At 37.1% G+C, this 14222-nt stretch overlaps 1 protein-coding gene across 3 annotated transcripts in view; it reads right to left on the bottom strand.

Moving 5' to 3' along the window:
- Positions 1 to 14222, bottom strand: part of TENM4 (teneurin transmembrane protein 4) — a 1267116-nt gene that overhangs the window by 734590 nt on the left and 518304 nt on the right. For all 3 annotated transcript variants that reach the window (XM_083820251.1, XM_083820252.1, XM_083820255.1), the window contains exon 4: positions 13172 to 13259. The gene's annotated coding sequence lies outside the window, so the exon portion shown is untranslated. The remainder of the gene's footprint in view (positions 1 to 13171; positions 13260 to 14222) is intronic.

The following is a 14222-nucleotide window of genomic DNA, read 5'->3' as shown; positions in this document are numbered from 1 at the left end:
TACAACAAAGATATTATTTATCTCACCACAAAAGGGAAATGTCTAATCCTGCTACTGAAGAGGACAAACCTTATGCTTCAGGCTGGGTATAATTGTCTGGAAAACTGTTTTACAGGTCTGGGGGTTGTAGTGGACACCAAACTGAACATGAGCTAGCAATGCAAACCCTTCTGGGTTTCTAAGCTGCATTAGAAAGTGTCACCAGCAGTTTGAGGGAGGTGACCCTTCCCCTCTGCTCAACTCTGGTGAAGCCACATCTCAAGGTCTGGGCCCTCAGTAAAAGAAAGAATGAGTGAGTCCAGCAAAGAGCGATTAAGGTAATTAAAGGATTGGAAAATTTGGTGTCTGAGGAGAGGTTGTAAGATCTGGGACTGTTCACCTTGAAGAAGTGATGGCTCGGGGATCTTAGCAATGTGCATAAACACATCACTAGTGGGGGCATGACCACACAGTTCCAATTAAACAAAGAAAACTCATTTTTACTGTGACAGGGGTCAGACACCAGAACAGGCTGCATAGAGATGTGGAGACTCTGTCCTTGGAGAAATTTAATCCTTGACACTGTACATGGCCCCCAAGCAACCTGCTCTCTCTGACCCAGGTTTGAACAGGGGAGTTGGACTATGCCATCTCCAGAAGTACCTCCCAACTTTAGCAATTGTGTGATTTGGGATTTTGTAGTTCAGACAATTCATATCTGACTTGTTGGTAAAGGAAGTTTCTTGGCAGAGCTTTAATCACCAGGGGATCTGTGAAGTTCTCACTTTCACTCTGAGCTGCAAGTGCCTCTAACTTACTAGCTATAAGACATTTACAGAGTGTTGTCATTTTGAGCATTTGTGGAGTTTTTAAATTTGTATGGGATTGATATGTAAAATATGATTTCTTCTTTTCCCTCTACAGTCCTCTCGCCTGATGAGATACAGATAGATAAATTCAGTATTCTAGACATTTTCTTTTATGGAAGGAGCTAAACAGCCATTCTGATCCACTTTTGGATGATATTGTCTGTATAATTTAGGGCAGTTTGAACAACAACAGTAAAAGGTGGTAAAATATGGATTTCTTGTTAACTGCCTTTGTTTAAATACACTTGTGTGTGCAGCTTTTGCAGCCAATGACCTCTAATTAAGATTTGGCCCCTACACCTTCCTAAGGCAGGATACACAAACATATAACCTCCTATTAAAAGAGGACTGGGACAGGACTGGGGCAGAACTGGGGAGGTTCTAACACAGACGCTGACTTACTGAATTTGTACTAGTCCCGCATTTCAAGGCAGTTACTACAGTAAATTGAATAAATGTAGAATTGTTTAGATTGGAAAAGACCTCTCACATCATCGAGTCCAATCTTTAACCTAGCACTGACGAGTCCACCATTAAACCATGTCCCTCAGCACAACATCTACACATTTTTTGAAGACCTCCAGGGATGGTGACCCAACCACTTCCCTGGACAGCCTGTTCCAATGCTTCACAGCCCTTTCAGTGAAAAAACAAAATAAAATCCTAACATCCAACCTAAACTTCCCCTGTTTCAACTTGAGGACATTTCTTCTTGTCTTATCACTTGTTGCTTGGGAGAAGAGACCCTTCACCAGATCCATTGCCTTCTTTGGACAGGCTCCAGCACCTCGATGTCCTTCTTGTTGTGAGGGGCCCAAAAAGGAACATGGTACATGAGGTTCAGCTTCCCCAGAGTCAGGTACAGAGGGACAATCACTTCACTGGTCCTGCTGGCCACACTATTTCTGATACAAGCCAGGATGCTGTTGGCCTTCTTGGCTACCTGAACACACTGCTGGCTCATACTCAGCCAGCTATTGACCAATACCCACAGCTCACTTTCTGCTGGGCAGCTTTCCAGCCACCCTTCCCTCAGCCTGTACCACTGCATGGGGTTGTTGTGCCTCAAGTGCAGGAACCAGCACTTCATACAGCTGGCCTCAGTCCATTGGCCCAGTCTATTCAGATCCCTCTCTAGAGCCTTCCTACCTTCAAGATATGGTTGGTTTAATTGTAGTCAAATGAGTTTAGGTTCACATATCTTTCATCAGTTCAAGGAAACAAGTAGAAAATATTTTCTTAAATTGTTGCATTTTTTTGTTTGTTAATTATTTTTTCTTTGTTGAATCTGTCATCTAGAACAAATAAAATGTATAGCAAATCTTTAATTAATTCTGATTCAATGGAAAGTTTTCTGCAGAATTTGTTTCATGCCTGGGACTGGCTTAGTTGGTTTGGAGGACTGCATCTCCAGCCATGTTTGGAAGAACTAAAGAAAAGCAGATACAGAGACAGACAGACAGGTATTTGTGCACACACACGCACACACTAATGAAAGTCAGAAGAGAAAACAACCCCTTTTTTTTCAACAATAACTGTATATTTTGCTAAGGAGTTAGGTCTCTTAAAAAGAGGTCTGCAACACGATAATGACTTAACAAAATGTGACTGACAGTTACTGCACTACCTCTTTAATCATGCTTTTATTTCTATCAAGAGTGCCGTATACTTTCAGCACGTTTCAAACACGTTAGAGCTAAATGTGCTACTGAAGCTTCAAAGGAACGAATAAACAGAGGATTTGTGTAGAGCTAAATGGGCTGATGTGTTTAGTGAACACATGCAAAAAAGGACCATGCTGTAACCTCCAGTCAACCCCCAGAAAGGGGCTGCTTTATCTTCTGTAGCTGATGTTTCCAAAGACAGCCTGTACTGTGAGAGTCATTTAAGGTTGAGTTTATTATTTACATGTCTCTGTGTTAAATATCTGTTTTAATTAGTCACACAGCTGATGTGTTTGACCATTATCACACCATAGCTGGTGTGGTATGTTTTCCTTCAAACAGCAGCAGTCTCATACCTCAGATCTTTCTATCATACTCAAGGAAATAAGACACTAATAAATTATGACTGAGACTGATGTGAACCTCTGTTTATTACTGTCCAGAGAAGGCCTATGTGAATATCACAAGTTTGGTGTCAAACTCCACTGAATATTCTCCAAGTATTGGAGTCTTCCAGTCTCTGTCCTCACGAGACTTCCACCTCATTATTTTTATATTTATTTGCAATTGGTTCTGGAAATATGAAGCACAGGTTCATCAGGCACATGAGCAATTGTAGATCCCTAACAGTCCAGTCCAACTTCTACAGCTGGTAGAGGAGCCTTGAGCCTTACTAATTTCTTACTTTGGAATTGCTTTCAGGTCACCAGGCCTGTCATCTGTGCATGGTCTACAACCCATCATTTATTTTCTTGCATTAAAGGTACTATACAGCCCTCTCTGGAACTAGGATTTCAAATGCTTCAGTTGGACCTGGGAAGTTGAATGTTTTTGTGGACTGGGCTTAATAGAATTTCTGGCCAATGTCAAAGCAAAGCTCAATCTCGATATTTTACAAAACATGGAAATGTACAGGTAAATAATCTAAACAGCTGCTTGGCCTTGCTGTAGGGGAGGAGCACATACTTAAATTGGTATTAGGAGTGTTGTCTCTTCACAACAATACAGTGCCAGTGATTTCCCAATGACAGACTTCCTTGAATATTCAGCAAGGCTTTGAAAGAGATTAGAACTTGTCAAAACTGACTTTGATTAGAATGAAATAAGAACAATCCGGATTAAAGAACTGTGCTGAATATTAGGACCTTCATATTTAACAACAACAACAACAACAAAGAAAATTAATTAGCAGTCATCTTCAAGGTGGGTTCTTGCATTCATTTAGATGGGGTGCATCTACAGCATAATTTGCAGTCTTGCCCCCCATGCTCTCCAAACTAGAGATCACACTTTGACCCACTCACTTGCCTTACACTCGTATTTAGTCCAAAGGTAAGAATATGAAAAGAAGTTTGTGCATCCAAGTCCCATCCCTACAGGGAGTTAGGCTATGAACAGCAATACAGCCACTAAATATAAGAAAAAATAACAGAAATTCTAAAGAGGTCGTTCATCATGAAATTTTCTTTAAGAATGTTATTCATCATCGTCTGTCAAAGCACCGAGAGTAATGGCAAAAAATACCATCCTCCCTAAAACAATTTATTCAAATGCAATCACCACACAAAGTAGTATATTTTAGCTATATGGGAAATTGAAAAGGCCCACATTATTACAATGATTAAAGACAAAGTATGAAACATGGATGTGCTCTGTGAGATTAACTTGCAGAGTTTCAGAGGGTTTATTGTTTATATGAAATAAGATTTGTAATTTTGTGAAGATACACTACATTTTTCATATCTAACATGGTATTTGAATTTCAAGGTGTAAAATTCAGATCAAGTTTAGTTATGGAATTCTGACCTATACTAACGGTAGAAAATAATTCTTCCTCTGAAATTCATGTATAAATAGAAAGGTTTGGAGAATGTCATCTTTGGCACCGTTCTAAAATGCAACAGGAAATTAAGAAAATGCTGAAAGTTTCCAAAGAAAGAACTTCTTAATTTCTACAATGCATAATGTGTGTCTGTTATATATTATAGTAGTCATATAAAAGTAGAGCAGATCCATAATATTTTCAACTCTTCCCCCAGTAAACTCCTAGTCTCTAGCAATTTGCAGTTCGGCGATTTCTGAGACCTTTCTGCCCCTGCAACATGGACAAAGACATCTCAGAAAAATTAGGAGAAACAAGTAGTGGCTTTAGAGTCTATCAAAAAACAAATGTAATTTTCTCCTTATGCTCCAAATTTTGAAAATCCTACATTGGCATGTTCATTTTCTAGTATATATATATATAAATCTTTATTTATTTTTATTTTTATTTATTTATTTTTATAATTCATCCCATAAAACAGAAGAAAGACTAGTTTCCAAGCACTGGTACATCTTTAATACTCTTTACATTAAATAAGACGGGTTCACATATGGTCTTGAAAGTATCATTTTCTCTCACTAGCTCATTCCTTATTTAACATGCTTATGAATGTAGCTAGACCAGCTGGCCAAATATAATAGTGAGCACTCTCTTTCTTCCTGGTAACTTCCTTTTTTCATACCTGCCTGCCAGTAGCTTATGGATTTCTTAAATAACTTGCAGTTTATGATAGTTGTAAAAATTACAGTAAATAAAATTTGTATTACTGTGCTGATTATAGCATTCATCAGCAGCAGCCAGACCAAACCATGTACCTGTAGGATGTGTCTTTCTTATCCGTTTGCCAGGTAAATATAATATTTTCTGTTACATATGGAAATTCTGTAATATGCTGCCTTCTGTAATGTTCACTTTCTATTGGTGTGTTATACCTTTTTTTTTTTTTTTTTTTTTTTTACGGAGGTCAGGTAAGCTAGATGAGTGGATCAGAGAGAAAGTGTAGAAGAGAGCAAGAGATAGCATGAATACACAGTTATTTGACAACCTCTTGTAAACACTTGCTTTAACACATGCCAAAATCTCTCTCTAAAACCTTGACTGTCTGGATACAAACTTATTTTTTTTTTGAAGCGAGTTCTTTTAGTCATGCTTAAACTCATGCAAACTTGTGGATAAAAATAATGATTATTTTGTATACCATTCCTACTATCTAACTATACAACCATAGTTCAATGTGAAGCAGACTGTTTTTTTCTATCTGATCATATTCCTTTTCCAGTCCTTGAATGTTAGCTGTAATTGAAGACATGGATATTTGTAAAAGGGCGTCATATATAAATTGGTAAAGCTAGAAAATAACAGGCCTTTTTGGATCTCTTTTGTTCTTATAAATCAGCGATCTAAAATCTCCAGTCTAGGAGACATACAGGAGTTCAAGCAGCATATTACTCTGTATAAACACCTTTTTACTACATTCTGACAGCTTTTGACAAATGTAACAGCGAGCAAAATCATTTGCGATGGCTGCATCTGCCTTTTTAGAATCCATGATGAGAACTGCAAAGACTGGTTATTTATTTAAAAGTCAAGTCTATGTTCAGCAGATTTTGTGAAGTGTGAACAGTGAAATCACTTCTTTGCCATCTTTTTCTGTGCCTAAGAGGAACGCAAGTAGTTTCTGATTTCCTAATCTGTATCTTTGGTATTTCAGCTTATTCCCAATGAACATTTGGCAAGTAACTTTTGGTAGCAAGCTCCTGTGAATTAATTCTCAGCATCACCTCTGAAACGAGAATGTGCTGGCTTATTTTGCCTGGGTAGCGCTGTTACACACTGACTGTATAACAGTGCTCAGGGTCACTTTGATGGTGAAAACTTCAGTCTATGCAAGCATTTCAATATTTATTCTAATCTTGTTTTTTTTTTTTTATTTCTTCCCATAAAGCCAGTGTCTGGGACTTTCATCATACCCCATTACACAACTTCTCTTCTCCTGGTGCTGAAATATTGTAGAAAAATTTTGCAGTGGTTGGACAGCCCTTGTATTCACTGTGGGTTGCTATGGAGAAACTAGTGAGAATCAATTATGGGGAGAAAAAAAATGAATTTGGGTTTCCATGTTTTGACATAAAAAATATAGGAACATATCGAGTAAGTCCAATGAATCAAGTTTTCATGAACAAAGTTATCTCCATGTAAGTTCTGAACTGGGTTCTGTCTTGTCAATAATCACTACCAGCATCTGATGAGCAAATGGTTCTACAAACAAAACTTTATGCTTTTTGAAATCAAGTTACTGAGACATGGAAGCAACCCAGCTTTTATTCAAGCTACTAGTGTTAACCTTGTTCTTTTGCTTATTTCCCTCTTCTTATAATTTTTAAAATGTATCTTTAACTAGAAGAAACAAACTACAAGAAACAAATCATGTAATCTGACCTAATATCCTCAGCCAAATATCTATTAGAGACACAACAACAGAATTAACTATATCATCTGCTAATTTAATCATCTTGACTTCCTTTTCCCCTACTTCTTGCCAAGGACTCTAACATTCAAGAGTTTTCATGAGTTTGCCTGTTTCTCCTATGTAACACCTGCCAGCTTCAGGGCTGTACCTGGATGACATGAATTCCTATTGTCTTTTCCCAGGAGACTATCTCCCTCCCAGCCTTAAACCTTTTTTTTTTTTTTTTTCTCTTCCTTTCATGAGGCTGAATTCTTGAGTGTACTGCAGGCATCATTTTATACTACCAGTGAAAAAAACTATTCTTCCCGGTAGGCAGAAACACAAACCCTTATTCATTATCTCCAAAGTCAGTATGTTTACCTCTAGAGTTTGCTCTTCCATATTTTTCACAGCTCTCACTGCAGTAAATTGGAACGATTCCTTCTCTACCTGAGAGCAGAAAGCATTTTTTTTACTGATTTGTTTCAACTTTATTTTTTTCTTTCCAGAAAAGATGAAAGTCTTTCTAATTGCCTAATCATACTCACACAAGTTCCAGGACAGATAAGAAAAAGCTTTGAGTTTAAAGTAGAGGAAAGAAACTTGGCTAGTGGCTAGAACAAGGGACTGGAAGGCAAGAGGTTTGGGATTTATTCCTATCATTACTATTTGCTTTTACATGATCATTGTCAAATCATTTAACCTCTGTGTCTCAAGTTGCTCTATACTGGAAAGAAAAAAAAAAAATCTCTATTCCAGGAGGATATTGCATGGAGTGAGGCCTAATTAAAGCCAGTAAAATGTTTTGAGATCCTTGGATAAAAGGTGCTATAAAAAGTTCCAACTATTAATTGCTTCACTCTCCCTAGTAGATTTTAAGTCACATATCTCTTTGAATCATGGATCTCTATTAAGCGAAGATTGCTAACACTATGGAATCCTGCAGTTGTTGGCTTTTTAATTTCAGAAACAGATGTCCTGTGAGATTGAACCATTTTTACTTATGAACTAACCTAAAATCTTCTGAGTTTTGAAATAACACAGGAAAATAGCCTACCACTAACTCATTTCACTTTCATCCTTTTCTGTACATTCTTCTCTCTTTCTGTTAAGCCCACCACCTTAGTACATACACTTTTTCCCAGGTGGATTACAGAGATATTTTTTTCCCCCACAATCAAGACAAAAAATCTTCTTGGGAAAGAGTGTGTATTGTATAAAATCTATTACTTCCCAGGTTCCCAAGCTGCGGAATATGCAGCATAGGAAGCTGGTGCTTGAATCAGCACTGCCTTACGTGAATCCTGAGCTGTCTAATAGTTTCTTCTAAGCATGTGCAGGGATGTTAACTACCGTGTAATGCAATCACTTCTCCTTTGGCTGCCTTTTCCTCTTATAGGATTACAATGGGCAAAATGTTCAATAGACAGTGATCTAAAACTGGGTTATTTAACTTAAATTCTTTAAAAGGTTCACCCTATTTCTTGTACCTCTGGCAAAAAATTACAAATTTTCTTTTTAAGAGAGCAAGGAATATAACAGACTACTACCATACCTAGAGTCCGTTGGTAGGTGTTTGGTTAATCATAGTATTGTTTGAGCTGAACTGCTTTTCAAGAAGACCCAAACACAAATCTAAACACAACTTTAGAAGAATAAACCTATTGTTAAGTTCACTATCATTTGGGAAAACAACAAAAACACAGAAATATAAAAAATGTACAATTTGCTCCAAGTTAAATTAATATTCTTTGATGAGTTGGATTTCTGTTACTAAACATGAAGCTAGTAAAAGGCAAAAAGGACAAGGAATGTTTCTTTGAAAAATGGGTGAAACCATATTGCTGCTCAGTTTTGAACCCAGCATTGATACTATCCACTCTTTATGTCTACCTGAAGAAAATTTAGATTCATGTTTGCACTGAAATATTCCACAGGGACATGCAGCATTGATTGGTATCTCCTCTCTTTTCCACTATCCCCAACTGAACAAGCACAACTTTATCACCTTGCACTTGGCGCAGATACACAGCAAGCAGAACACTTCACTGGTTAGCAATATCAGGATGTGCTAAACCAAAGCCAGAATGAGCTGCCCAGATTTATCTAAACAAATGCAAAAGTACTGCAAGGTAACTGTGAAAAGTCAGACTCCAAGCAAATTTCCATGTATAAAATACACCTTTACAGGTGGTTCTGGGGTGGAAATAGAGACTGTTTATCACTAGGTAGCAAAGTTCCATACAGCCATGTCAGGAAAAGTGCAACAATGATGAATGTAACTTTTTTTTTGAAGTGAAACTGCATTTTTAAGCATTTCCAGGGGGAAACCATACCTTTCACACCAGCAAAAACAGGATTAATCACTTTCCCTAGACCTGGGGTCTGCTGTAAAATAGGAAACAGCTTGTAGTACTCAAGTATAGGTGAGAGCTCTCTGCCTCTGTCCTGGGTTATATTTAATTCTTTATTTATTGAAAATGCTCCAGCTGCAGTTGGAGTCGCACTGTTCAATATTTATTATTGTTTAACCTGTGAGGAAATGGGAGCATGCTGAAAATATTTTTGATCAATGGATTCAATCTTGAAAGGCTTTCAGGTGTGGCTGACTGTGATTTCTGCAGACTGAATCTCTGCTTTCTACTCCACTCTCCAACCATTTGCAACTCAAGAAAATGTTTTGTGAAAGGATATTTGAATTTTTATTTTTTGCTGTCAGTACTGCTTCTGCCACAGTTTCAGTCAACAGACAGTGAAATACCAGAACATGGTACATAAGCAGTTTTACTGCAATTTTGTAACTGCTGTTACCTAATGCAATGGTAATATTTTCAAGGTTACCAGTCCTATTTCAGAGTTTTATTTCAAGCTGCTTCCAGTAATTACATAGCAGAGCACCTGTGCTGGATGAGCATCAAGGGTATTAAGGCCAAAAATCTCACAGAAAAAAAAAATATCTTAAAATGATTTTTTTTTTTATTATTATTATTATTATTCAAGCAATTCAGCAGAACAGTCAACACCCAAATTTGTGAATATGTAAAGCATGAGAAGCAGAAAATTAAAAGGTGACTGTACAGCACACGCTCTAATTGGCATCATTCAAGCTGGTGAAGTACAGATAAAGAACACAAAAATGGAAAGCTAGAGCTCAGTTCTAAAGAGCCCTTTTCAGAGATTTCAAATTTTACTAGTAGCACAGAAAAGGACTATTATAACTACTTATATTTCTATACAATTGAGATATACAGAGAAACATGTCATCTGTCATTTCATACACCTAACAGCAAAGCATATAAACAACGTGATTAACTGCTAAAGAGATTGTGATTCCTACTGTTTGGAAACAGAGCTGTTACTTCTTGTAATTGATCTACTGAGTTAATCATAATTTTGTTTCCAGCCACAATGCTAATTTCTTGTATATCCCAAACTATTTTATGCCAACATGCTTAGTACAGTTGCCCTGTATGTTTAGTGTAGCTTTTCTGTAGGATGTTCAGAAATCATCAGATTCCCCCAAAGAGCAGTGGTTTGCTACTAAAGCATCAATCTACATCCTAAATCAGTAAACATGTCAAGTCTGATAGTGTATAATATATAGGGCTGTTGTCTTCAGATAGGGTCCCTAAGCAGCTCCATTTTAAAGTCAACAGGGTAACCAGATTGTCTTTGTATTTTCAGCACACTGAGAGTTCATTTTGAGAAATTTTTATGATTACAAATGAAAGAACCTTATCAGGGATTCAGCTTTCACTGAAAACAAGTTGATACAGTTTAATCATAATTTAGACAATACAGATTTCACCTGGTGCAACTTACATTGATTACCCATTGTAACGTACATTAAAGAGATGCGTTTACCAACAGCTCCCCCCACCTCCCCCCGCCACACACACATTTCTGCACAACTATTTCCTTTAACAACTGTAACTTTGCATGTGATAATTGATGCTCCAGATCTTGGAGCAGACAATTAGAAGAAAGCAGGACTGGGAGAGACCCCAGGATATGTCTTAATTCAAACCTTTACCCCAATGAAGGCAAGTTCCATTTGAAAAATGTTTCTTCAGCCTTTTCTGAAAGATCCCCAGGAACCATCTCCACAACAAATTGAAGCAGTTTATTCCATCTTTTAGTTTTCTGAACCTTGTTCAAGCTATCTGCTGCTACCTGACTTAAATCAGCTTCAGTTTAAATCCCTGTCTCTTGCTTTCTCCATTATGAACACAACACAGAGAAGAAACTATCTGCTTCTTTTTGCAGCAGCCTCTCATCAAGCTCATCAAGCTCATCAAGCTCCCTTTGCCATAAACCATCTCAAGCACTTTCACATTTCTTTTGTCTCACTTAGCATGCTTTCATGGCTTGCCCTTGTTTCTCCTCTGAGGTCTACGCCCAGCAAGTTCATAGCTTCCTTACATGCTTTAAGGTGGGCTCTCACTGAAGCTGTATCAATATCAAGCAGAGCAGAAGGGTTATTTCACAATTTGTAGGTGGTGTCCTTATTTACACTGCAAAATGTCATTTGCCCGTTATTACAGCTACATAGCATTCTTCACTCATATTCCTTTTGTGGTTTTATATAGTCCCATACCAGTGAGACTGGACACGGAGTTCTCTCAGCAAAATAAGTCACGATTCCCCAAGCGAGCTTAAGTTGTGCCCAGCATGTGAAAATCTGTGCCCTCCAGTGATCAAAGCAGTCACTGATCACACAGACTTCTAAGAGAAAGTCATACTCTGAAACAAAAGAACTTAAAAGAAAATCTGAAAACCACAGGACAAATTATATGCACACCTATGGCATTAGATACCTAATTATCTCACACAGCTGGATCCTAACCTTACTAAAGAAATCATTCTTCCTTTTCTTCTGGCTCCCCATCTTCCTTCAGCATCTATAGAATTCAGTTGGTCTCCTCCATGGGTTATTAAATTGCATAACTTCTCTTGATAAGTAAAGAATGTCACTGTATATAAATCATATAACAGTTTCCTGATTAACATATTTATATCGCCTAACTACATAGATTCACAAACCCATAGAATAAGTTAAACTGGAAGGCACCTCTGGACATCTACTCCAACCACTACTTAAAGAGGTCTAACTGGTTGAGTTTCCTATGCGACCTGTCCAGCTGAGTTTTTAATACTACATGTGGAAATAAACCCCCTTCCACCAAGTAAAGATTTTTATCCCTTCCTCCCAGTACAGATCCATGCAGTATGTGAAATTATTGAGCCAATACATTTCCCAGGAGTCTTCCCTCTTCCCCATAAAAGACATAACAAAGAAGACCCATTTGTTTTTAGTTAATGACGAGTCTAAGTGACAAGCATTTCAATCACTGTGGCTACTGTCAATGAAAATATCCTTTACTCCTCATCAGTTTTTAGTTCATGTATCACCATATACAGCAATCTGGCAAGTCAAATCTACTGAGTTGGGTTTCTTCACTTTAAATTCATAAAGCTTTCTCTCATTGCCAGGTACAAAACCCATAACAGCATCTGAAGAAAAGGTTTTACACACAATTGAAAGAAGCAGCATTCCACAGTGAAGACAATATGGGAAATGAAAGAGTTAAAGTAGCTGTATTAAAAAAAATAAAGTCATATTTTAAATTATTTCTTTTTTTTTTTTTTTTTTGTTTTGAAGAAATAAGTCTTATCAGGCTTAATGGGTTTTAGTCATTCTTAACAGCTACCTAATGAGCTCTCCAATTATATAAAGAAGAGCAATTCAGTTCATACATTATTGCATCCCCTCACAGAAACGCAGTTCCCCCTCTTCAGAAATGACTCACTCAAGGTCATGCAATAAACCAGATGTAGTTTTAGGACTAGAGCGCAGGTGTTCCTGGCTTCTGACCTTATAACTATTCCTCTAAATGTCGTGCAGTTTTCTTGATACTTTCTAATACCTTAATATCTGACAGACATTAATCAGCTATGAATACAAACTGCATGGATGTTTATAGCACCACAAACATTCTTTAGTATCAATAATGAATCAAAACCACAATGCTTACAATGTGTACAACCAGAACACTGGAAAAAAAAAAAAGTGAAAAAAAAAAAGCTCTCAATCTTTCTATCAAATTGAACTTCTCACATTTCTTAAGAGGGAGCATCTGTGTATAACACTGCCTACAAAACTTTGTAATATACAGTGACACAAAACACAAACTGAAAACTTTTCTCTCAAGAGTGGAAAGTTAATCTGGTGGTTCTGAAGTTATTTCAGAAGGGGAGAGACAACTGTAGACATTTTAAATATTTTTTGTATTTAGTAAACGTCTATTTGAACATGATATAAACTTGCCTTTGCATAGCTCACCATTATATATTGCAAAAGAGAAGAAAACATATACAAACTGCTTACCAACAGGACTGTTTGCTAGGGAGATATTTCATCCAATATTTGTACAATCTTTTATCTCCAACACAATCCATATACTATTACCAGGGTCCTGTAAAATGATAAAGACAAAGCAAACCATAATTCTTTGATGAATATTGTAAATAAGAAGTACAGTCTTAATAAGACTATATGTTATAAAATTTTCATATCATGTCTACTAGAAGAGTGTATCTATTATTATAGGGCATTTTAACTAAGAAAAATGTTAGAGAAAATGTCATGTGAAAATAACACAGCAAATTACTGGCAGGTGGGTGTGTTTTGCTTTGTTGTAAAAGGTTTGTAATCTATACTATAACATGTTCACAATGTAAAATGCATAAAAACTGTGTTGTGTCCATCTATCTGAATGCAGATATTTTTCTGGTGTTGCCTGAAAATCCAGTGGCAATCTCAGTAGTAAACTCAACATGATTTGAAATTAAAAAAAAAAAAAAAAAAGTGGAATTTGTCTTGCTCTGCTTTATCTCCTTAAAGCTTAGTCTAAATGTGTTATTGAGACTCTCTCTGAAGCTGGTGGAGAAAAAGAAGCATCTCTGAGAGCGAATCATGGCACGTCTGGGGATATCCCTCTCTTCGCACAGGCTGTTTTCATGATCATTTCAGACTGGACTGCCAGATACTTAACTTAGACAACCTGAATCCCATTCAGAAAGTGTGCAAGAAATAAAAACAAACTAGTAAAAACTACATTGTCCATTTTTATTTCAACTATTCTTAGCTGTCCTCCATTCCTACAATCTGTTGTGTGACAGTGGTTTAGGACTCCTGCATGGTTGTGAAGTTCTGCCCTTTCCTGAGAGTTCAGGATTTAATGCAAATACCTCTCACTGAGCAAACACATGGGTTTAGGATCAGCAAAACACTGTAAATCAGACTTCAGACACCTTTCTCAAGGGCTGCTTTGAGATGACAGGAAAAGTAAATGGAGCAACCTTAAGACTTCTGTTTCAGACCAAGGAAACCAAGTACACAAACCCCTGTTCAAGACCCCTATTTAGACACACTTTTC

The sequence above is a fragment of the Anser anser genome, assembly GCF_964211835.1.
Source record: "Anser anser genome assembly, chromosome: 1".
Classification (NCBI taxonomy): domain Eukaryota; kingdom Metazoa; phylum Chordata; class Aves; order Anseriformes; family Anatidae; genus Anser; species Anser anser.
This window is presented reverse-complemented; position numbering and strand designations above follow the sequence as displayed.